Source organism: Nycticebus coucang, chromosome 16 (assembly GCF_027406575.1).
Source record: "Nycticebus coucang isolate mNycCou1 chromosome 16, mNycCou1.pri, whole genome shotgun sequence".
Taxonomy (NCBI): Eukaryota; Metazoa; Chordata; class Mammalia; order Primates; family Lorisidae; genus Nycticebus; species Nycticebus coucang.
In genome coordinates, this window is record NC_069795.1 from 10,239,646 (window position 1) to 10,262,575 (window position 22,930).

The window sequence follows — 22,930 nt, forward strand, 5'->3', positions numbered from 1 at the left end:
TCGCCCTGGGTAGAGTGCTGTGGCATTACAGCTCACAGCAACCTCCAACTCCTGGGCTCAAGCGATTCTCCTGCCTCCACCTCCCAAGTAGCTGGGACCACAGGCATCCGCCACAATGCCCGGCTATTATTTTGGTTGCAGCCATCATTGTTGTTTGGTGGGCCCAGGCTGGATTCGAACCCGCCAGCTCAGGTGTATGTGGCTGGCACCTTAGCCTCTTGAGCCACAGGCACCGAGCCAAGAAGTAAATCTTGAGTGTAGACTGCCTGTCTGGTCCAAGGGCAAGTAGGATAAACAGCAGAGTGCCGGACTAGCCCTCTGCAAGCTTGTTCCTGGGCCACTCTGGTAAGGCGTCTCTCCTCTTCCTGCATGGGGGACTGCCCCATGCCCCATCTAGATCATTGTATGTAAATCTGTATGCTGAATAATATACACTTCCTCTCGTGGTTTATCTCATAATAATTATCTAATTCCGTGCATTTTTGATTTAAAGAACTCTGAGAGTTGTATTGAGACACTGGAATTGGGGGCGACATTGTCAGCATGTGAGATCCACAGTGAAAAAACTCCAGTAGAAATTCTCTAAGGCCTGTGCTTTCTTGACGAGGCTCACCGCTGTTGACTGTGTTACACAAACACACACGTTACGTGACATACATTTTAGTAATTATGATAAATGGTTGGTTCCACTTTGTGAATTATACCATCCACTTTGCTTAAACTTTGTACTTAGGTGCAGCAGGATTTGTGGGTGGTTTTCCCGGATTAGGTCTGCGACACTATTCGCATGTACCTCCTTCTACATACGGATTTTGAATTCTAGGAAAATCAAAACAAGAAAGTAGGTGCGTCACGACTTCCCTTTTTTCCAGAGCGCGTCACCTCTTTCCCATGTCACTGGTATTTCTCTTCTGCTTTTCTCGGGTACAGGATCGTCTTCCCACAGCACCCTCCCTTCCGGCCTGAGCCTCTGTGTGTCAGTTTCCTCGGGGCCGCCATGACAAAATGCCACCGACTGGCAGCTTGAATAACAAAGGTCTGTTCTCTTACAGTTGCAGAGGCAGAATTCCAAAGCCAAGGTGTCAGAGGGCTGTGTTCAGCGGGAGGCTCTGGGTGGGATTCGTCCTGGCTTCTTCCAGCCCTGGGGAAGCCCTCCACCCTTGGCATCACTTTGGCCAAAGTCCTGCCTGTAGCCACGTGCCGTTCTTCCCGTGAGACTGTGTCCAGATTCCCTCTTCTTATAAGGACCCAGTCATATGGATTAGGGTCTGCCTTAAGCACCTCGTCTTACCTTGGTTACACCTATTAAGACCCAACTCCCAAACCTGGTCACCTTTTAAAGTACTAGGACTTTGTACTTCAACATGTCTTTTTTCAGAGCATGTAATTCAACCAGTAACAACAAATGTTATATTTGGTTGCATTATGAATTTTAAACCCAAAAGAAATACGGCTTAATTTTTTTTCTGAATCTACATATTGAAAGTTCTAATGTTAAAATTTCCTCAAGGACAAAGAATTGCAAAAATTATCTTTCCAAAATAAAATAGCATGTCAGCACTTCGAGGCAACCTCAGCAAGCATACCCATGATTGTACAGGCATGCAGACTCACGTGTGCACACAGACACACACGCACATGCAGATTCATATGTGCCCACAGACACATCACATGTGAATGCGCAGACACATATATGCACACAGACATGTGCACGCACACAGAGACCCACATGTGCACATTTTCTTTCATTTACTTCTCTTTTAAGAATTTAATAATAAATTATAAGAAGAAGCTTGAATTACCTTGCACATGCCATCAAAAATAAACTTTATTCTGGTTTTGCTGTTCCATTTATAAAACAAAGAGACTAAAATGGCTGGCCAATGAAATGAGTGACTTTGAGGTGCTTCCGTGTTTTCCTGTCTGTGCTCCTTTCAGTCCCCAGAGAGTCTAAAGATCTCAACTCGGAACGACTGGCTCTTTTGTTGACCGACTGTGTAGTGGTCAGGAGCCTGGGCTCTGTAGGCCTGCAGGACGGCCTGGAGCTGGACTCTGTCACTGACTCACAACGGGTCTTGATCCTTAGAAGGGGATCATAAAACTGCAGTGAAACAAGACATGAGAAATACTTAGCCCAGGGCCGGGCACCTGAGAGATGTTTCATAAATACTAGCTGGTTATGAAGAAGCTATAAGTAATATGACAATTGACTCCTGGTTGAAGTTTTTAAAATGAAGTTTTAAGTTTTGTGACGGAAGATTTAGAAGCTTCTAGAAAATCATTTCTGAAAATCAGACAGTTTTGTTTTGTTGCTCTTTGTAAGCCCATTAAAAAATAAAGAGCTTGATTTAGAGAGGTATTATAGCATTTGACCTATCCTAGTTAGAGTTTATGAAAGCATCTAATGTTGATGTTAATCTTACTAACAAGACTCAGCTTTTTGCTCAGAAAGGACATAGGATTTGAAGGCAGACAGACCTGAATTTGCATGTGACCTTGGGCAATCACCAAACACTTCTGAGCCTCAGTTTCTTTGTCTTGACACAGGGGTTGTGAAGAACTGAGAAGACTGGAGCCTAAGAGCTATGACTCAGATTCTAAAAAAAAAAAAAAAAAGTTCCCTATTTTCCATAACTGATCTCATTCTGTTTTAGAGCTTCCCTGTTCCCCCATGAAAGGGGAAGAAAAGTCAAACTGGTCAGTATGATTATCTTAGGCTTGTCTGACTTAAAACACTTTCAGATTAACTCAGTCACTTTTGAATAAATTGTCAGTCTTCTGGGGATTTGAGTTAAGTCAACTGGTGATTTCTTTCCAGGGCCATCAAAATCCTTGGTGGAATTATACATCGTCGTAATTATCAAGGTGGAAATGGTGGGTGCTGGGACCACTTTCAGTTCAGGGGAGGCCTCCTGGGTTCTCTCTGTGCTGTGAAACAGCCAGACACACAAAAAGCTGTGTATTGTATGATGCCACTTACACCAAATGCTCAGAATGGGTAAATCCACAAAGAGAAGGTAGATCAGTGGTTGAAAGGCCTTGGGTGAGGGGGGTATGGAGAGTGACTGTTTATGGATAGGGGACAAGGTTTCTTTCTGCAGTAGTGGAAATTTCCTGGAATTAGATGGTGGTGATGGTTGTACAACTTCATGAATATAATAAAAGCCACTGACTTACATGGTTTAAAAGGTTAATTTTTTTTAGTATGTTGGTTATATTTAAATTTCTAAAAATCACTCATGATCAGAATTGGAATTGTTATACTTCACTATGTTATTTTGTGCATATTTTGACACAATTGAATTTCAGAGAATTTACTTTCTATGAAAAAAAAAAAGTTTTACATATTTGCCTGGGTTTATTTCTGGGTTCTCTAGTCTGTTCCACTGTCTTGCTCTCCCTGTTGTGACTTAGTAGCTATGTTAGTATTAATGTTAGGTACTGGTTCTTCCTATTGTATTCTTTACTGTCAAAATTATTATAGCTCTTTTAGGGCTTATGCTTTTCCATATAAATTTTAGAATAAGTTTGTTTGTGCTTACCAAAACCTTGCTGGGATTGATGTAAGTATTTAGTTTTCTTTAATGTTATTGTAAATGGTATTGTGTATTTAAATTCCATTTTCACATGTCCATTCTTAGTAGATATAAATGCAATTGATTTTTATATATCAATTATGTGTCTGGAAACTTTGCTTAATTTACTTTTTAGTGCTAGAGTTTATCATTACTGTTTGATAGATTTATTGAGAGTTTCTATGGAGGCATTTATGTCATTAGCAAATAGAGACAGTTAATTTCTTTCTGTTGAAACTATATACATTTTATTAATTTTTCTTGCCTTATTGCAGTGGCTAGAACTTCTAGTATTGTGTTAAATGAAAGTGGTGAGAGTAGACATCCTTGCCTCATTCCCAATCTGAGAGAAAAGTAATTCAGTCTTTCACAACTAAGTATGATGTCACATACTAGCCATTTTTAATCTACATCTTGGGCAGCACCATGCTAGACCTATGCCATGCTGAATTATCAGGCTTTTCTCAGGAGGTTGGCATTTTTCTGGGCTATGCTCTGGGAAGGGAGAAATAATGCTTATTCCTTGGAGAACACCCCTCCAATCTTTCTGGTCATTTCAAACACCACACCTCTGTCTTATGCCTCCACTCTGCTGTTATTTCCTCTCTCCTTTTTATTCCATCCTTAAGGGATCAGAAATGTTTCTCTGCTTCCCAAAGCCTTTAAGGAATGGGGCTTCCTTTACACCACATCCTCTATAATTACTCAAGGGCAGGAATCTTCAAAGTATAGTATGTTGACCACTAGGGAGTCTCCAGGACCCTAGCAGGGGGTCCATGAGGCATAAAACTATTTTAATAAATACTAAGACATTGTTTGTCTTTTAAAAAGTATTGACATTCTTCACTAATGTTTCAAAAACACTGATAGGTAAAACTGTTAGCGCCTTAGCAACAATCCAGTCAGCAGCACTAAACACTGCTGGTAGTCACTATGTTCTTTGCCATCATCCAGTCACAGTCAAAAAGAAAAAAAAATCAGTTTCATCGAATAATGCACTTGATGAAGCAATAGAACTATTAATGCTATTAAGTATCAACCCTTGAGTACATATCTTTTAAATAATTTATGTAACAAGACAGGAAGTATGCATAAAGCACTTCCACACACTGGACCATAATGGTTGTCTCAAGGAGTAGAAGCAAGTTATGAGCATTCGCAACCAGCCTCTTTCCTTATGGAACGCCACTCTTATTTGAAAGAATAACAGACAAGCTACAGTTATTCAGACTTAGTTATTTGGGGGACACATTCTAAAAATGATTAAAACAAGCCTGGCACTTCAAGAAAAACAGCTGAGAACATTCGTTGCCAATGATAAAATTTGAGCTCAAGAGAAAATTACAGTTTTAGAAATTTGTTTCTACTACTATGAACTTACTTCCAATTATTTAAAAACATTTCTGATGAGATGGGTGGTGATAGTAACAAATGTGATTTTTTTTTATATTGACTAATGAAATATGTCAACATTTGAAAGATCTGCGTAACTTAGTGAACCAATAGTTTCTAAATAGCCAATGTATGATGTTATAAAAACATATATGAATAAAAGATCTATTCAAGGCATACAATAGATCATTAAATTTAATACAGAAAAGTATGAGAATTCAATGCAATCATTTCAGATTTTATATCGCAACTAAACTTTATGAAACTACAAGTGGTAGGGTTTTGATGTGGTATCAAAGAAAAATTCCACAATAATCTGAAATGACTATTATTATACCTTGTTTTTTTTAAACTACAAATATGTGTAAAGCTGAATTTTATTCATATATTTCAACCAAAACAGCAGAATGAAACAAATTGAATGTGAAATCAAATATAAAAATCTGTCTTCTAATAAATTAGACATTCAAGAGATTTGAAAAAAAATGTGAAAAGAAAAAGTCATTCTTTGTGTATTGTTTTGGACAATATAATTTTTTAACAAAAATATATTATTTATGTTAACATGTAATAGGTTAAACATTTTTATTATAAAAATGAATTAATAAATATTTTTAAACTTCTCAATTTTAATTTATAAATATAGTAACGATTGACAGATACAATCCATATGAACAAATGAAAGTTGTCTGAGGCCTCCATAATTCTTAATGCTACAAAGAATCCTGAAATAAAAAAAATTGGGGAATGTTCTGATTATAAATTAAAAAGTCTGGGAATTTACTAGTTATTCCTACAAATTTTCTCAGCTATATTTAAAGGGAGGCTTCAGGTATTTATCAAATTCTTTTCTCTCTCCTCGGCTTAGCTTTCAAGACGGTTGTCTCCTCTGAGCTTAACAAATCTATTTTGCTCCTCAAAGCTGAACAAAGTTGTCTTTGTTTTAGCCAGTATCTGTCTTCTCCTGAAGTAATAAATGCCTCTGACTCAATCTGTGGGGAGCCAGAGGGCAAAATGATTTGCAAGGAATAAAAAAAAAGTACATTGGTTTACCATATGAAAAATATTATCATCATTACATGGGTATTAAATGATATTTGTATCTTCAGTAACTGGAAAAGTACCTTGCAGAGAGTAGCTACTCAATTCATATAATTCATGTGATTCCATTCCCCAAACAAGATACACATCTAGATCCAACCAAGTAAAATAGTATTGAGGTTTTTCCCCATGCACAAACTATTCATGCATTAAAAGTGGTCATTTCCTAAATCAACTCATCAAGAAGTATTTATTAAACAACAAGGTGCTGGCTGGGAACACGAACACTGTTAGAACACGAAAACTATTTTACGTGCTCGAGAATGGTGTTTCCGAACCTTGGTTATACATCAGAAACATCTAGGGAGCTTTTAAAAAATATCAATATCTGGGCTTCATTCCAAGAGTTTCTAATTTAATTGGTCAAGGGTGTAGTCTGAATATCAGTATTCTTTAAAATTCCTCAGTAGGTTTTTTAATGGACAACCAAAGCAAAGAATCATGATTAAAACTGTAGCGTCGCAAATAAACTTTGCTGTGTTTTTCATTTGTTCGCTTATTCGGTGGGCATGCGTTGAGCACCTACTGCAGGAGAACCTCTGTAAAATGACTGAGGGACTGTAACTGGTCAACATACAGAGGTGGTCAACATAAGGAACTAGGCCTGCTGTACTGTACATATGGTGCATGTCCGGTCTATGAGAATTAAGTCAACTTAAGGAGGTGGTCAGTGTAGGGAGCTGGTCAACTATGAAGATTCTACCGTATGTCCCATGTGCTCTGCAGGTGCTGGCGGTATGACAGTCAACAAATCAAGGCCTCCGTTCTCATGAGGCTAACGTTTCAGCAGAGGGGAGGCAGAAACTACATAAATACATGTTATGTCATTTGTGATGAGAACTCTGGAGAGAAGCATGGCGAGGGAGTAAACATGGAGTATTGCAGATGAAGGTGCTTCCAAAGACAGGGCCATTTGGAAGGTCTCTTTGTCAAAGTGGCACAGAAGGAACAGACAGATGTGAGGAAGGAATCCTGCACCTACCTGGAGGAGGAGGACCATGCCAAGCATGGGGAGAGTCAATCCTGAGCTCTGAGATCCTAATGCCACAGGAGTAGGAAGGGGCAGTGGCTGGAGCTGTGGTTGTGTGCGAGAGCAGAAGGAGACAGGCTGAGAGGGGTCCTGCTTAGGACTTTGCATTTCATCCTGAGCTAGACCACAGGGCACCCCAGAGTTTTGAGCAGGGCAATGACATTCCCTGACACAGGTTTGGAAGGTCACTTGGGAAGAGACTGTAGGGGAACCAGGCAAGGGCTGAGCAGGGAGATGAGTTCAGAGGCTCTAGTAGCAATCCAGGTGAGAAATCAGGGGGCTCACACTGGGTGGGAGTATTGGGGGAAGTGGGAAGTGGCTTCTTCCAGGTTGCGTCGTAGAGGGGGAGGCAGCAGAGCCCACTGAGGAACTGGATTCAAGGGGGAGAAATGGTGGAGACTCAAAGCTCCAGGGCTTCCTGCCAAAGCAACACAACTGCTCCTCCAAGCTTTTCAGTGAGTAGTTGGAAGAAGCATTTATTCTGATGTCTGAATGAGAAACTGAGGTCAAGAACAGGGTATGTGACTAAGGCAAGACCGTGGCCGACAAACAAAAGCTGGACCTGTGTACCACCTGCCAATTCTTTAGATCCCAGGTCCAGTGACCCTCCTTCTTTTCAGATTTCAAAACCACTGCGACACATAGATACAAAGCCCATGTTCCTGCAGTGTATAATCTGGCCACACAGTCAGGATCTAGAGATAAACACAAATCTGTAATTTAGTGCTGAGCACCATGTACTAGTGTGACGTAAGTGGAAGGGGCTGTAGGTACTTTCTAAGGTCCCAGGGCAAACTGAGCAAGATGGGCTGCCGCAGCTTGCGGGGAAGAAGACAGAGAAAGGAAGAGGCCATTGCTTGGGCACAGAGACTCACATATGCACACACCGTGTGTTCAGATATCTAAGTGTAAAGATATGTGGTTGGATCACAGGGTTCAAGAACACTAGGCATAGGGTGAGGGAGTACAGGTAGGGCCATCAGGAAGTTGGACATGAGCTTAATAATCTGGGGCCAGGTTAAAGGAGCCTTTAACTGCCCATTGAATAGTGAGCGTGCCCATAGACTCCTAGTGGAGGTAATAGAGATGGGGAAAATACTAATGTGATTTCAAGGTGATAGTTAAGCTTATTAGGAAAGCAATAATAAAACCTCCATTAAAACAGGTCAAGAATACAGTTCTAATTTAATAACAAGCTGGATTAATCGGCTAGTCCTTAGAAGAAGTTACATAATCACGAAAGCCTTTGAACTTGATGGGGGAGTTAACAGTAATTATTGTCAATAAGAATGGAAGATCCCTTTGAAATAATAAGGCATTAAAATAAGGTGTAAAATCAGTTGAGTGGCTTCCATTTGTACAAAATAGCAAAACAGCTCCAGGCAAAATGAACACCTGCCCTGGGAGGGGCTGGCTGGAAGCAGGGCTGTGTTTGCCCACCGCTGGCTCTAGAACACGCACATTTGTTTTGCGGGTGTGACAAAGACTGGACGACCGGGAAAACATCTGAATGGCAAAACCCTCTCAACAATGCCGAACTGGTTTGGGGAGTTTGGAGGGTGTGTACTCAACAGAAGTTGGGGGTATTTAGTTAGGCCTGCAATCCCTCATAATATTATGTGGGGTATTGTGCAAAGAGAACGGGCCAGGAACATATTCTAGATATTTCTCTTTCTCTGTGTGTTTTTTTTCTCCCCAAGAGGGAAAAAAGTTTTTAAATGAAAATGTGGTCTATTTGAAATGCCTGTGGCCATATTGGGTATATTTTAAAAAAGAAAAACATATTCAACCAATTTTCTCTGGCCTTTGAGATATATGAATCCATTTGATATCACATCTGCTGTTTTGGTGGAAAAGTTAACGTGAGTAACAGGGTTTAGAATCGCAAGTGTCTTTGTCAGTTTAGAAGTGCTCAGAGGCAGAGAAGAAAAAAAGAGTAGGTGCAGGGTGAGGAAAATACTCGTCCAACCATCTCAACACTTGCTTTTTTCAATATACTTGAGTAATACTATGGGCATGTTATGTATGAGTACCTGTTCAATTATCCAAGGAGGGTCTTGGAATTTTGACACAACATCAACAGCAAAATTACAATGCTCCCTAAAGGCTGTAAGTATTAATTTTTAGTTGTTATAATTAGACCAAATAATTATGTATGTAGAGTTTAATCAGAAATTCAGAAATTATATAGGAAAGGTGTGGAAATGTCAATAACAAAAGAAACATTAAGAAACAAAAGAAAATAAAAAGTGAAAAGATTACCATTGAACTAATTAAGCGTAAGATGCCACAGAAATGCCTAGAGGTTGGATGTGAGGCTAAGAGCGGGGCCGGAGTGGGCTGCAAGCTTCTTGCAAACCCAGAAAGCTCCTTAGCTAAAAGGGAAGGCACAGGGGTGTTTGGGCCCTGGAAGGACACACGGGGCTGGAGGGGCTTACTTTGCTCTTGGCCCCATGGTGTGTGGTGTGGCACAGCCCATCCTGCTGTGTTAGCAAGTGGCCAATCAAATAATGCATTTCTTTTCTGCAAACCAATTGCGCCAGGGGATAATGGACTCCATCGCAGCCTTGATGGAGGAGGATGTGTGAATAAGAAAAGGAGCATCAGACCCACTTTGCTCCTCTCAAGGCTGCCGTGGAATCTGGACCAAAGGTTGTTAGAGGCAAAAGATGGTCTGATTTCAAATGTAGCTTACTTGTGCTGTGACTGTGGGCAAATCCCTAAAAATCTCCCTTCTCTTTTAGCCACAATGCCCTTGTTTCTAAAAAGCGAATAGAGATGGCCTCACATGCGTCCACACTTTGCTTTGTTTTATTTTGGAGGCAGCACATAAGTGTGCAAGGGCTGTCAGAGTGCATAAGTTAAGCCTATTGGAAATCAAAATGCCATAGTGGAGGTGCTGTTTTTATTCTGTTGATTGGGGGTGGTTTGGGTTTATACAGGGCTGATTGGGCTCTGGCTGGTAGAGCTCTCCCCTTTCCCCACAGCTTCACCTGAGCAATGGTTGCGAGGGTTTGTCTTATGATATTTATTTCGAGGGTCAAAAGGCCTTGAAACATATGTCCAATAGAGAAACCATGCTACTTCTTCTAAGCTCAACCACAAATTGCTATTTACTTCGTATTCTTCATACTCACAGTACAGTCACGGAAAGGACAGGTTGCATTTCACTTAGGCTGGCTTATTACGTTTGGCTTGTTAATCAGGGCACCCAACATCTTTTATGATGTAAATGGTGCACCATTAAATTGCATCCTTACAAGAGCGTATAGATTTAGACAATAATGTCAGCTAAGGCTATAGTCCACGTATATGGTGTGGTGGAATACGCAAGCTACACAAGACGGTCTGAGATCACCCGATCTCTGCGTACCATGGGGGAATAAAGAAATCCAGCTTGCTCCCCACTTGCCAGCTCCTCACTCTACCAAGAGAAGAACTGATATCAGGTAGGCTTGTAGCTTGTCTAGAAGCTTCCACAGATTGCCACAAATACCTCAAATGTTGTGTTGTAGTTCCACATCGGGCCCACAGTTGTAAAGTAAACAACAATTTTGGCCATCATCTGTCACTATAGAAAGGCATCACGTGATTTATATTCTGAGGAAGGAACTGGTCACAAGTGATACCAACTTATTCAAAAAATTAAAATTATTGACTTAGCTTCATTAATCACCAAGAATTTTTATGATAGTATCAGTGATTAATTTTACATGTCAACCTAGGGGGTATTTCTGGATGAGATTAACATTTAATTTAGTGAAATTTGAGTAAGGCAGATGGCCCTCTCTAACGTGGGTGGGCCTCATCTAATCAGTTGAAGGCCTGAATAGAACAAAAAGACTGGTTTCCCCAAGCAGAAGAAAATTCTCCATCAGATGGCCTCCAGGCTTCATTTGCACAATGAGTTCCTGAATAACCAGCATGCTGCCTACATCAGAGAGTTTGGACTTAACAGCCCTCATAACCCTGCAAGCCAATTCCTTGTAATAAGTATCTCTTAATAGATAGATAGGTAGATAGATAGATCACATCCTTTGGTTCTGTTTGCCTGGAGAACCTTGAATAAGGCAGTAACTCTTATCTCTAATACATAGGGTGCCAAAAAATATATACACATGTTAAGAAAAAAACTGTATTAAAATTGTAATACTTTATATATACTGATAGCATTATTTGTTATCTTGTATATTGTATCTCTTGTAATTGCTGTAGTCAAATGTGACTTGAGTAGTATAATCTTGATGCAGTTTTTTCCTTTCTTAAAAGGAAAATACATTTTTTTTGTACCCTCTGTATATCTACAAAGCTGTCTGGCTTTGTAAAGAATCTACATCAATGCATGATGTGATCTTGGAAGAACATGTGCCAATTACAAGGGCTGTGGAAGGTGCGGAGCTAACCACGACCAAGCATCCCTCATGCAATGTGATGATCATCACACAGTCGCCTCTTTTGGCCTTGGTAAAATCTACCATGTGAATATCAAGATTCCAACTTATCAGATCAGTGGACCTGGGTGGATGGAACCCATGTCTGTGTGACTCCATAGTCAAACCTGGCTGCATTGACCAGCGTTGTCAATTTACCTGATTGTATCTTTTACACCTCAAAAGCCTAGACCAGGTTTTCATCATCAGGGATATCCACTGGGGCTTGTAAGTGTGGAGAGGTCACCACTATTTAAAACTGGTATTCTGGTCACATGCTTTTGTTTAAACTGAAAGAACAGTAGACAGAGTCCCCAGCCCTCGGCTTAGGCGCCCTGCTCCCCTCACCATCTCTAAGCACCTCAAATCTCCATTTTATACAATGATTTCCTTCTTTAGGTCCCTATGTGTATTGCTGAGATTTAATAAACAGAATAATGCACAGGTGAAAGATATAAAAGATAAATTAAATAGATATAATGAGATATAAAGAGCATATGAAGAGAGAGAGAGAAGAGTTCTAACATGAAAATTTCATAGACTCATACAGGTACACAGAGCTTGAAGAGACCTAAGTTTAGTCCAAATGTTTTGTGTCTGATTCCATGTATCATTATGCAAAATAGAATTTTGATGAGACTTTTAGAATGTCAATTTAATTTAATAAATATTTACTGTGTGGCTACCACATACACAGCATAATGCTACAGATGGAGACACTTTGTAGGAAGAGATAAGACAGTCACTGCCACCACAGAATTTCCTAGCTAGAAGGGAAATAAGATTAAAGAATATTTTAGATGATCATGTGTCAGTCACTTTGTAAACATTTTACACATTTTAATTTTTGTAACAATGCTGGGAAATAGATACTCTTGATGGTCTTTTTAAGAGAGAGAAATGGAGCCTTGTGGGGACTAATACTGATCCCCAAGCCATGGTGCAATAGGGTGATCCAGCCTGGGCCCTGGGGCTCCTGAGCCCTCACTCACAGCCACCCCGAGATGCTGCTTGTACCTCTGCTGTGCTGTTCATTCTAACTCCCAGCACAGTATGAAACAGTCTGGGATTATGCTAAAGGCAAACCACAGTGGAAGACCTGAGATAAGGAAAATTCCTTAAGAAGAAACACTTCTACAGTAGAGAAAGGTCACATGTGAGCTGGCATTTGAAGGACTAGTAGTATCCTGGCGCCTGGAAGGAGGAAAGGGCGCTCGCTGCAGGTGGAGGGGAGACTGGAGGGTGCAGCTGTGTCCCAGGCGAACTGGTGGCCTTTCCCGATGGTACTGTAGAGTAAGTGAGCTGGGGTAGGGGGCGGCCTCGGGGCAGGCAATCCTCCTCTCAGCTTTAGGACTTGGGTTTTATCCCACACACAATGAGAAGCCAGTGAAAGGGTGTGTGGAGGAGAGCCATGGAATGCCCTGTGTCACATGAAGGTTTTTTCTGGTAACAGGGAGAAGGTTTGGAATCTCTCACTCAGGACTGTAACAGCTGCATCTTCTAACAGAACAACTAGACAACTAAACAATTAAGAACTAAAGTCAGGCCATTTATTTTTCAAATGAAACAAGAACAAGAGGTCAGAGAGTTGGTGTTCGAGGAAGATACTGAGGACTTGAATCCACGTGGTTTACTTAGTGGATACCTCAGTCCTCACAATTTAAAAAGAACTGTTCCACTTCCCAACATCACATCAGAGTTTTGGGTAAGAAGGGGGGAGGGCAAAGGTCAAAATCATATGTCAATGGAATAAATCCATTTCTATGAGAAAGACAATAGGTTTAACAGAAATGCCTTCCCTTAGAAAGCTGCTTAAAATCCTTGGTTAGACTGGATGATAATGCAAGTAACTGTGAGGAAGTATTTATTTTTAACTGAGCACTTTGCTGCTCTAAGAATTCTATCAGTTGGGAAGAATGAGAGGGTGTATATTGTGTGGTTATTGTCAATGCTGGCACAGAGGACATAATAAAGGAAGACATGCCTGTTAGGAAGTGTCTTTGTCTTCATAGCGTTCCACAACAAAATAATGCAGACTGAGTAGATTAAACAACAGGAATGTATTTCTCGCCGTGTTGGAGGTGGGGAGTCCAGCGCATGCTCAGGTTCTGGCAAGGGGTCTTCCTGGTTTGCAGTGGGCCACCTTCTTACTATGTGCTCACCTGGCCTTTCCTCAATGCACACATGAGATGGTCATCATGCTCTGGTCTCTCTCTCTTTTAAGGACACTAATTATATTGGCTTAGGGCCCCACTCTTATGAGGGGGAGGACTTGAATCCACATGGTTTACTTAGTGGATACCTCAGTCCTCATGATTTAAAAAGAACTCTTCTACTTCGCAACATTAAATTAAGTAATTTAATCTTAATTAATTTCCTAAATGCCCCATCTCCAAATAGTTACATTGGGGGTTAAGGACCTTCAACATAGGAATTTTGTGGGGACACAAACATTTAGTCCATAACAGCAGGTGATTAAAAATTCCTTGACAAAGAAGGAAAGAAGACCTACATTAGGCTATTGGTTGGGTTCAAGAAAGGGAAACTTGAGGGAGAAACGTTTGGATGATAATTAATTAACACCTTTTGAGTGGTTATTATGTGCCAGACACTCTGCGGTGATTCATTTAATTTTAACAACAATCTAATGCGATTGTTATTTCACAGAGGAGAGAGCAGAAGCTGGGGGCTGGTAGAAAACTTACCTGGTCGTGGTCTGGGCAAGGATACTCTTCCTGTGAGAGACAAGGGAGAGGGAGAATCCACAAATCACTTCAGATCTTGAAGAATTTGCTGGTACATTTAGTAGAGGGAAAGCGCTGAAGATCTAGAGACCTGGGAGGAATACCAAATCAAGACATGAAGGAAGGAAGTTTGGGGAAAACCCTGCAGAATGGAGGAAAAGGTCTAGTGAGGAGGTGGGAACATGACTCTTACATGGAGATCGAGGGCCAGCTAACGTTTCAGAGACACAATATGCTGAGAACATTCAGCTGTGAAGATGAGCGGGATGCCAACCCCAGGAGAAAGAGCAGAGGAAGCAGGCTGAGGATGGAAGCTGGAGCACTTGGTGCCTTTAGGAAGCAAGACAATTTCTCCATTGTCCCAGCAGGGATGCCTGGACACCAGTGCTGCTTCAGCTCCGATACCCACAGTGTCGGAAGTACCTGATGCCACTGTACCAGGTGGCCAGTTGCCTTTCTTGGTTTGTCCTCTGTGGGATGGGATGAACAGCACGCACCTGCCGGGTGGGTGACAAGCTGTAGCACTAACCGGGCATGGAACGCCGTCAGGGTGAGCAGAGTGCTGTGCAGGCCAGTTTCTTACTATGTCTTACATCTGATTGTATTTTTAAAACAATCTCTACTGTGATTGATGTACCCTTTGTGGTTTAGTAGCTGATTTCTGTGGTAGATTTTATATCTCAATAAAAAACACCATGTAATGTCTTAAATAGTTTGGGACGCTTTCCTTAGACATCAAAGACACAATTTGTGAAACCTCTAAACCGGGTTCTTTTCATTTCTCTTACAACACATTGACATTGGTAGCCAGAATCAAGGACCTAAAGAAGGAAGGAACAATAGCACATTTAATATCTTTTGTGTAGACCAGAGATACCACCGCTAGCTCAGGGATGCTGTTCCTAAACCCTGCCTAACTGGAGGTCAAGGGTGTCTGGCCTTTCCCTCTCCTGCAGGAGACAATCCCTGGTTCTAGAGGATGGGTCTGTGTTTTCAGCTGTCTTTAGTTCTTTTTTTTTTTTTCTTTTTTTAATTATGAAGACTGTCTTCCTCATTCCAGAACCTGAGGCATAGCTGAGAAGCAGGTCTCTACTCATGGTAAAAAGGGCACAGATCCAAGACCTTTCCACATACATGCCAAAATTATTCATTTTTCTGAATATGGTTTAACAATCTGAATATCTATGTGGCAACCTTTGTTTCCCAAATGCATATTAATTCTTGCCTTTCTTTTAAAAGGTGCCAGTAAAAAGAACAGAAAGCTCAATGAATGCTCTTCTTTATGGTGAAGAAGACGGGAGGGGTATGAAAACATTTGCGAACCATTCCCACATTCCCACAGTCCCAGGGGCAAGAATCAGTGAAACTGTGGATCAGACGTTCCCACAGAGGCCGCCTAATTCTGATTGCTAACCACAGCCCAGTCTGCACCCCCACGTCTCCCTCATGTTCTGTCCAGTGCTTTTTCCCTGAGACTATCAATGCATAGTCTTCATGTTCCTGACATTAGAAAATTTATCAAAAGACACAAATACTAGGGTCCACAAGAAAACATTAATAAGAAATATCAATCGCAAAGGTATGCCCTCCAGACATTGATTTAGCTCCAGGTGAAGACAGAATATCAACTCTGAGAACTTCTTTCTAGCCTGAATTAATTCAGAATGATGTTAATTGGACATTACCTACTTTGTCACCAAAGACTGGTTTCATTTAAATTGAAAAGTGCCAAGGGCATAATGTCAGATTTCTGAAATAACATAGAACCAGGAAGAAAGGTTACTCTTATAGAAGATGGAATTAGGATTCCAAAATTGGAAAGCGTCCCAAACTATTTAAGACATTACATGATGTTTTTTATGGAGATGTCAGTGATGGTGGGCTGAAACTAGTGAGATGAAACCTACTGAGGATGACTACCCTGTTTCCCCAAAAATAAGGCAGTGTCTTATTTTAAGGTGTGCTCCCAAAGATGCGCTAGGTCTTATTTTCAGGGGACGTCTTATCTTTCCTGTAAGTAGGTCTTACTTTCGGAGGATGTCTTATTTTCGGGGAAACAGGGTAGGAAAGTCTGCACTGAGATTCAGAAAACTTAAATTGAACTTCCTTATGCAAAGGGATCTTGTGATTTCAAACTCAGCTAGATCAGGGGGATGGGAGGATGAAAAGCGAATGTGTTCACAGATGACATGACAAGGCTGCCAGGGCTCATATCCGCAGATGTCACAATACGACCCATTTGCTTGTTTTTCATTTAGTAGTGGGGACTGGGTAAAGCTGACAGGTGCAGCGTGTAAGGGGTGATGACATTAGGAAACCAGCAAGTGCCCGGGCTGAAGAGCAGAGTCATCAGTACTCAGTTTTGGCTACCAGTGTTGTAGGAATTCAGGATCTGCGTTCCAGATCTTCACTTTCCATTTCAAGAGACTTTGGATATGTGGATTCTCAGCACCTTGAATAGAAAGACCGTATCTAACCAGTGGGCCTCTTATTTTTGCCTGTGTGTTAGACACCCTGTCTGGAACTTAGGACAGAGAAGTAGACTGGAGATAAAGGCTTTGTCACTTTATAGGTCATCTTAAAGGTGGCAGTTGAATCAATGGTAGTCAATAAAATCACCAGGGGTTACCTACAGAGCAGGAAGTTAAAGCTTTACTGTTTTATTGGGTATATTTGCATATATATTTTTAAAGAATTGATTTTAATTTGTTTATTGGCTTTTTAGCATTACATTTTTAGTTATTACCCTAGGAACTACCATACATACTCTTAAATTTTTACAGATTTGTCTCTAAATGTCCACTTAGAGACAAACTGTGCCATTTCATGAAAAATACACAAAGTTTGCGGTTATTCATGTATAAAGCCATTTCCTCATCTTTTTGCTATCGTTGTCATGTATATCATTACTTACCTGCTTTACAAATCTCATAATACAAAGGTATGGTTTTTTGATTGAAACAGTCTTTTCTTTGGCAGAGCCTCAAGCTGTTGCCCTGGGTAGAGTGCTGTGGCATCACAGCTCACAGCAACCTCCAACTCCTGGGCTCAAGTGATTCTCCTGCCTCAGCCTCCCAAGTAGCTGGGACTACAGGCGCCCGCCACAACGCTCGGCTATTTTTTTTTATTTATTTTTATTAAACCATAGCTGTGTACATTAGTATGATCGTGGGGCACCATACACTTGGTTCATAGACCGTTTGACACATTTTCATCACATTAGTTAACATAGCTTTTGTAGCATTTTCTTAGTTATTTTGCTAAGACCTTTACATTCCACATTTACTAGGATTCACATATACCCTTGTAAGATGCACCACAGGTGTAATCCCATTAATCCCCCTCCTCCCCCCTCCCTCCCCTCCCTTTCCCCCTTCTCCCTATTCTTAGGTTGTAACTGGGTTATAGCTTTCATGTGAAGGTCCTACATTAGTTTCATAATAAGAGTGAGTACATTGGGTACTTTTTCTTCCGTTCTTGAGACACTTTACTAAGAAGAATATGTTCCAGCTCCATCCATGTAAACATGAAAGAGGTAAAGTCTCCATCTTTCTTTAAGGCTGCATAATATTCCATGGTGTACATATACCACAATTTATTGATCCATTCGTGGATCGATGGGCACTTGGGCTTTTTCCATGACTTAGCAATTATGAATAGGGCTGCAATAAATATTCTGATACAAATATCTTTGTTATGGTGTGATTTTTGGTCTTCTGGGTATATGCCCAGTAGGGGGATTACAGGATTGAATGGCAGATCTATTTTTAGATCTCTAAGTGTTCTCCATATCTCTTTCCAAAAGGAATGTATTAATTTGCATTCCCACCAGCAGTGCGAAAGTGTTCCCTTTTCTCCACATCCACACCAACATCTCTGGTCTTGGGATTTTGTGACTAACACTATTGGGACTTGATCAAACTAAAAAGCTTCTGCACAGCCAAGAACACAGTAAGTAAAGCAAGCAAACAGCCCTCAGAATGGGAGAAGATATTTGCAGGTTATGTCTCCAACAAAGGTTTAATAACCAGAATCCACAGAGAACTCAAATGCATTAGCAAGAAAAGAACAAGGGATCCCATTGCAGGCTGGGCAAGGGACTTGAAGAGAAACTTCTCTGAAGAAGACAGGCGCATGGCCTTCAGACATATGAAAAAATGCTCATCATCTTTAATCATCAGAGAAATGCAAATCAAAACTACTTTGAGATATCTAACTCCAGTGAGACTAGCCTATATCACAAAATCCCAAGACCAGAGATGTTGGCGTGGATGTGGAGAAAAGGGAACACTTTTGCACTGCTGGCCGGCTATTTTTTGTTATAGCCGTCATTGTAGTTTGGCGGGGCTGGGTTGGATTAGAACCCACCAGCTCAGGTGTATGTGGCTGGAGCCTTAGCCGCTTGAGCCACAGGCTCCGAGCCTAAAATCGTCTTTCTATTTACCCACAAACTTATCATCTAGTATCAACCTGAAGAACTTCGTACTGCATGTCTTCTAGACCAGATCTGTGAGGAACAAATTATCTTCCTTTTAATTTACATTTACCTTAATTCTTGAAGATTATTTTCACTGTATATAAAAGTCTAACTTGAAAGGCTTTTTTCTCTGATCACTTCAGTGATATTAATCCACTGCAGGCCGGCTCCATAGTTACTGATGAGAAGTTAGCAACTGTTTGTATTGTTTTTCGTATATCTATGGGTGTGTATATATATTGACTTCTGTAATTACAATGTGTAAGATAACAAATGGCAGCAGTAAAAATCGAATATTGCAATTTTAATAGCAGTTTTTTTCCCCTTTTATAATGTGTACACACACACATACAGAGTGTTCCTTCTGACGACAGTAAGAATTTTTTCTTATCTTTGGTTTTCTTTAGATTAACCATAATGAGTCTTACTATGGTTTCTTTGAATCTTGTTTGAATTTTCTGAACTTCTTGAACCTGTAAATATCTTTCACTAAATTGGGGAAATTTTAAGTATTCTTACTTGAAAAAAATTTTGCCTTATTTTTCCTCTTTTATCTTTGCACCATTCACATCACATAGATTTTAAGACTTTGAAATTTTCCCACAGGCTAATCTATTTTTCTCCTTATTCTTAGGATTTATGACTGTTTTGATCTATTTTCAACTTCACTGACTTTTTCATTCTAGTATTATCACCTCATTCTAAGCTCAGGCGGTTATTTTTTTTTATTTTAGGTATTGTATTTTTCTGTTCTAGTTTCTCTGGTTATTATTTATGTTTTTATTCTGAGATTTAGTTAGCACTTTTTCATTTATTATACACTTTTTAATATTTTTAAATCGATGTTAAAATATCTACTTTAAAATCTTTGCTAATATTAACGTCATTTCAGGATCATCTTTTATTGATTAATTTTTCTCTTAGGTTTGTGTCACATTTTATTTTTCTTTAGATGTCTAGTAGTTTTGCCTTGCACATGTAGTAATCCTAGACATAGTAAGTGATGTATTTTAGAAACTCTGAACTCTGTTACATTCCTCCAAAAAGTATTGATTATTTTGTTTCAAGCAGGTATAGTTCACTTCATTATAAATGAATTCCAAGTTTAGTCATCTCTGTGGTGGACAAGAGCTAAAATCTACGTTCAGTTCTTCTAATCTCAGCTTCACAGCTTGTAGTCAACCCTGTGCAGGCATAGTTCAAGGTTCCTCCACAACTTTGGGCAGAATGTCCACATGAAATGTTGAGTTTATTCTCTGCCTGCCTCTGTCCTGTTCAATCCTCCCTAAATGCTTAATTCCTCAAGCTTGTAAAACTGTTGCTTTTCATCGAAGTTTTGATTTCCTAGCTTAGCCCTAACTTGGACCTGGTCTCTGGCTGCAAACTGTAAAAATAGCAGAAAACTTACCACTGTTATTTCCTTCCTTCAAGCATCAACTGCCTCTCACTCTTTGCCTGCCTCTGTTCTCTCTCTCTTATGTATTAATAAATGATTTTTAATTTTTTTCCAGAGTTCACAGTTGTTACCTACAATACAGTTTGTCTGACAGGCGCTACTGTGACATTACCAGGGGCAGAAATTGCAAACAAGTAAAGTGGAGAGCTGGGAGCAATGGACATGTTAATCACAACGGGGTTAAGTATTCACAATGACTCCCTGGGTCTAGGAGTCCTGCTCTCTAGAGCCCAGATTACCAGAGACTTGGTGGTCTGTGTACTATCCACTCAACACTTAGGACACAAGCACCTGGCTTCCTACGGTAGACCCCTTACCTCCAGAGTTGTTCTGATCTCTACAAAATCTGTTCTCTACACTGCCATGAAAGTGATTTGTGTAACAACAGATCTTATCGTGATATTCCCTGTTTAAGAATCCTTCCACAGGTCCAGATTTGCCCACAAAAGAAACCCCAAACTTTGTAGCAGGGCTTATAAAATAACACAAGACTTGAGATCTTGGGCATTCACGCTCCTCTCTGGTCACTTTTCCACCCTGTCTCACCGCCACCCCCACTAAACACATTGAGCTTTAAGGACAATTGGGTCTCGCTGATTCATGAAAGTCACTGGCATTTTTAAGCTTCCACCTGCTTGCTAATAACATCACCTTACCCTTCATTACATCTCTGGCTCTTGTTACTATTTGACATTACAATATAGGCCTGTGTTTCAATTATCTACTCATTCATTCATTCATTTTTACTGTGTCTTCCACATGGGAATTTAGGCATCATCCTTTCGGTTTTGTTCACACCACTGTCTCCAATACTCAGAATACCTCCTGGCACATAATAGCAACTTCAGTAAATACTTGTAGGATGAACAATGCTCTTACAGATTAAGTGTTCCCCCCTCACTTCCTGCTCAAATCAGCCTGGTGAAGGCGTACTTAGAACCCAGCTCAACTGTTGATGTTCTTTTGGAAATCCCTGTCAATGTCCCCTCGCCTGGATACTAATAGAATGAATTATTGTCTGAAGTCATTTTTCCGTAGAACCCATTTTCTTGTTTCCCTTTCTTGTTTCTCTGCCTGTTTCTGTGTTTACCACGGCACCATGGTGTTCAAGGGAGATTACTCATGCACCGACTTGTCATTTCACCCGCTGCACTTGTTCACCACACAATTCTTAGTTCCCTTCCGAGAGGAGTCCCTTTCTGGCATGTCTCCTCTGGAGAAAAGCCCTTTTGTTCCCATCAAGCCCACAGATAAGGTCTAAGACACACTTGATTATACCAAAATCTGGATACCTCATACTTATAATTAAGTGTGATTTTGGTGTCTTGGGAAAACTGATGATAGTTTATTAATTATTGAGGCAGTCTTAGATATGAATTGGGAAATTATGGGGGGAAACTGCTGGCTGGTTTTTAGGGCCCCAAATCATAGTGTTTCTTGTGGATTTATTATTTCTTAATGTTTTCAAGCCTTCTCAGGATTAAAACCTTGAGCTTCTTTTTTCGGTTAGTGTTGTGCTTAAATTTCAGTGGATGACTTTACAATCGATTAAGTGTGCGCACACATTCAATAGGCAGCGTTGTCCTAGTATCTGGAGGACAAATTCTCTTCCACCTCAAACTGCAATGAAGCAGAGTAAAAAATGTAGACTGAGTTAAAGTATCGATGATCATAAAATGACATTTCTAGGTTTACCAGTCAGAAAAAAATCTTTTTTTTTTTTTCCTTTTTGAGGCAGAATATCACTCTGTCACCCTGGGTAGAGTGTTGTGTCATCAGAGCTCACAGCAACCTCAAACTTTTGGGCTCAAGTAGTCCCCTTACCTCAGCCTCCCAAGTAACTGAGATTACATGCACCTGCCACAATGTCAGGCTAGTTTTTTTATTTTTAGCAGAGACAGGGTATCACCCTTGCTCAGGCTGGTTTCGAACCCCTGAGCTTAGGTGATCCATCTGCCTTTGCTTTCCAGAGGGCTAGGATTACAGGCATGAGCCACCATGCCTGGCCAGGAAAAATCTTTTTAAGTGTTGAAATTATGTTGAATAGTGTTGGAAAACTTATAAATTTATAAGTACATTATTATTATCACCAAAAACAAAGTAAGAATTAACCTATGTTTAGTCTCCTCTGAAATCTCCTTTCACCTCCTGCATGAAGGGTTCAACTACAACTTGGAGTTTACCTAACAGACACTAGCAATGTAACCTAATCATCTATATCATTATATTAATCTGATATAAAATAAAATATCAAAAAAGAAAAATAGTGGGTAAGGAACTATTTCAAAATGAAAAATCACCCTTCTTTGTTCTGTTTCATGTATCTGTATTCCCTTTGGTAAGCCCCAGCAACCTGGCTTGCTGTCTAAATGTTTGTTCACTGCCCACACAATGGTAGGTAAATGATTCCAGAAGAAAAAGTACACGGTCACCTCTTCAGCATCTCCAGCAGTGTAAGAATCTTTGTACTTATGCACACAACAATGCACATATAAATCACGGACTTCCCCTGAGATGAAATGCCGAGGCCACGTGAGCATATTTCAGCCTTTAAGTTGGACACCTGGGCTGCACGCCCAGCGATGACACACCATCCGAGTTTGTAAAGTCAATTTGATTTCAGTTGTTAGTATCAATTACCATCATTCCACATTTAAAGCTACTGGCCCAGAGCCCTTCTCTGAGCGCCCACAGATCCTGGGAGCTGCAGCCGGTATTTGACACT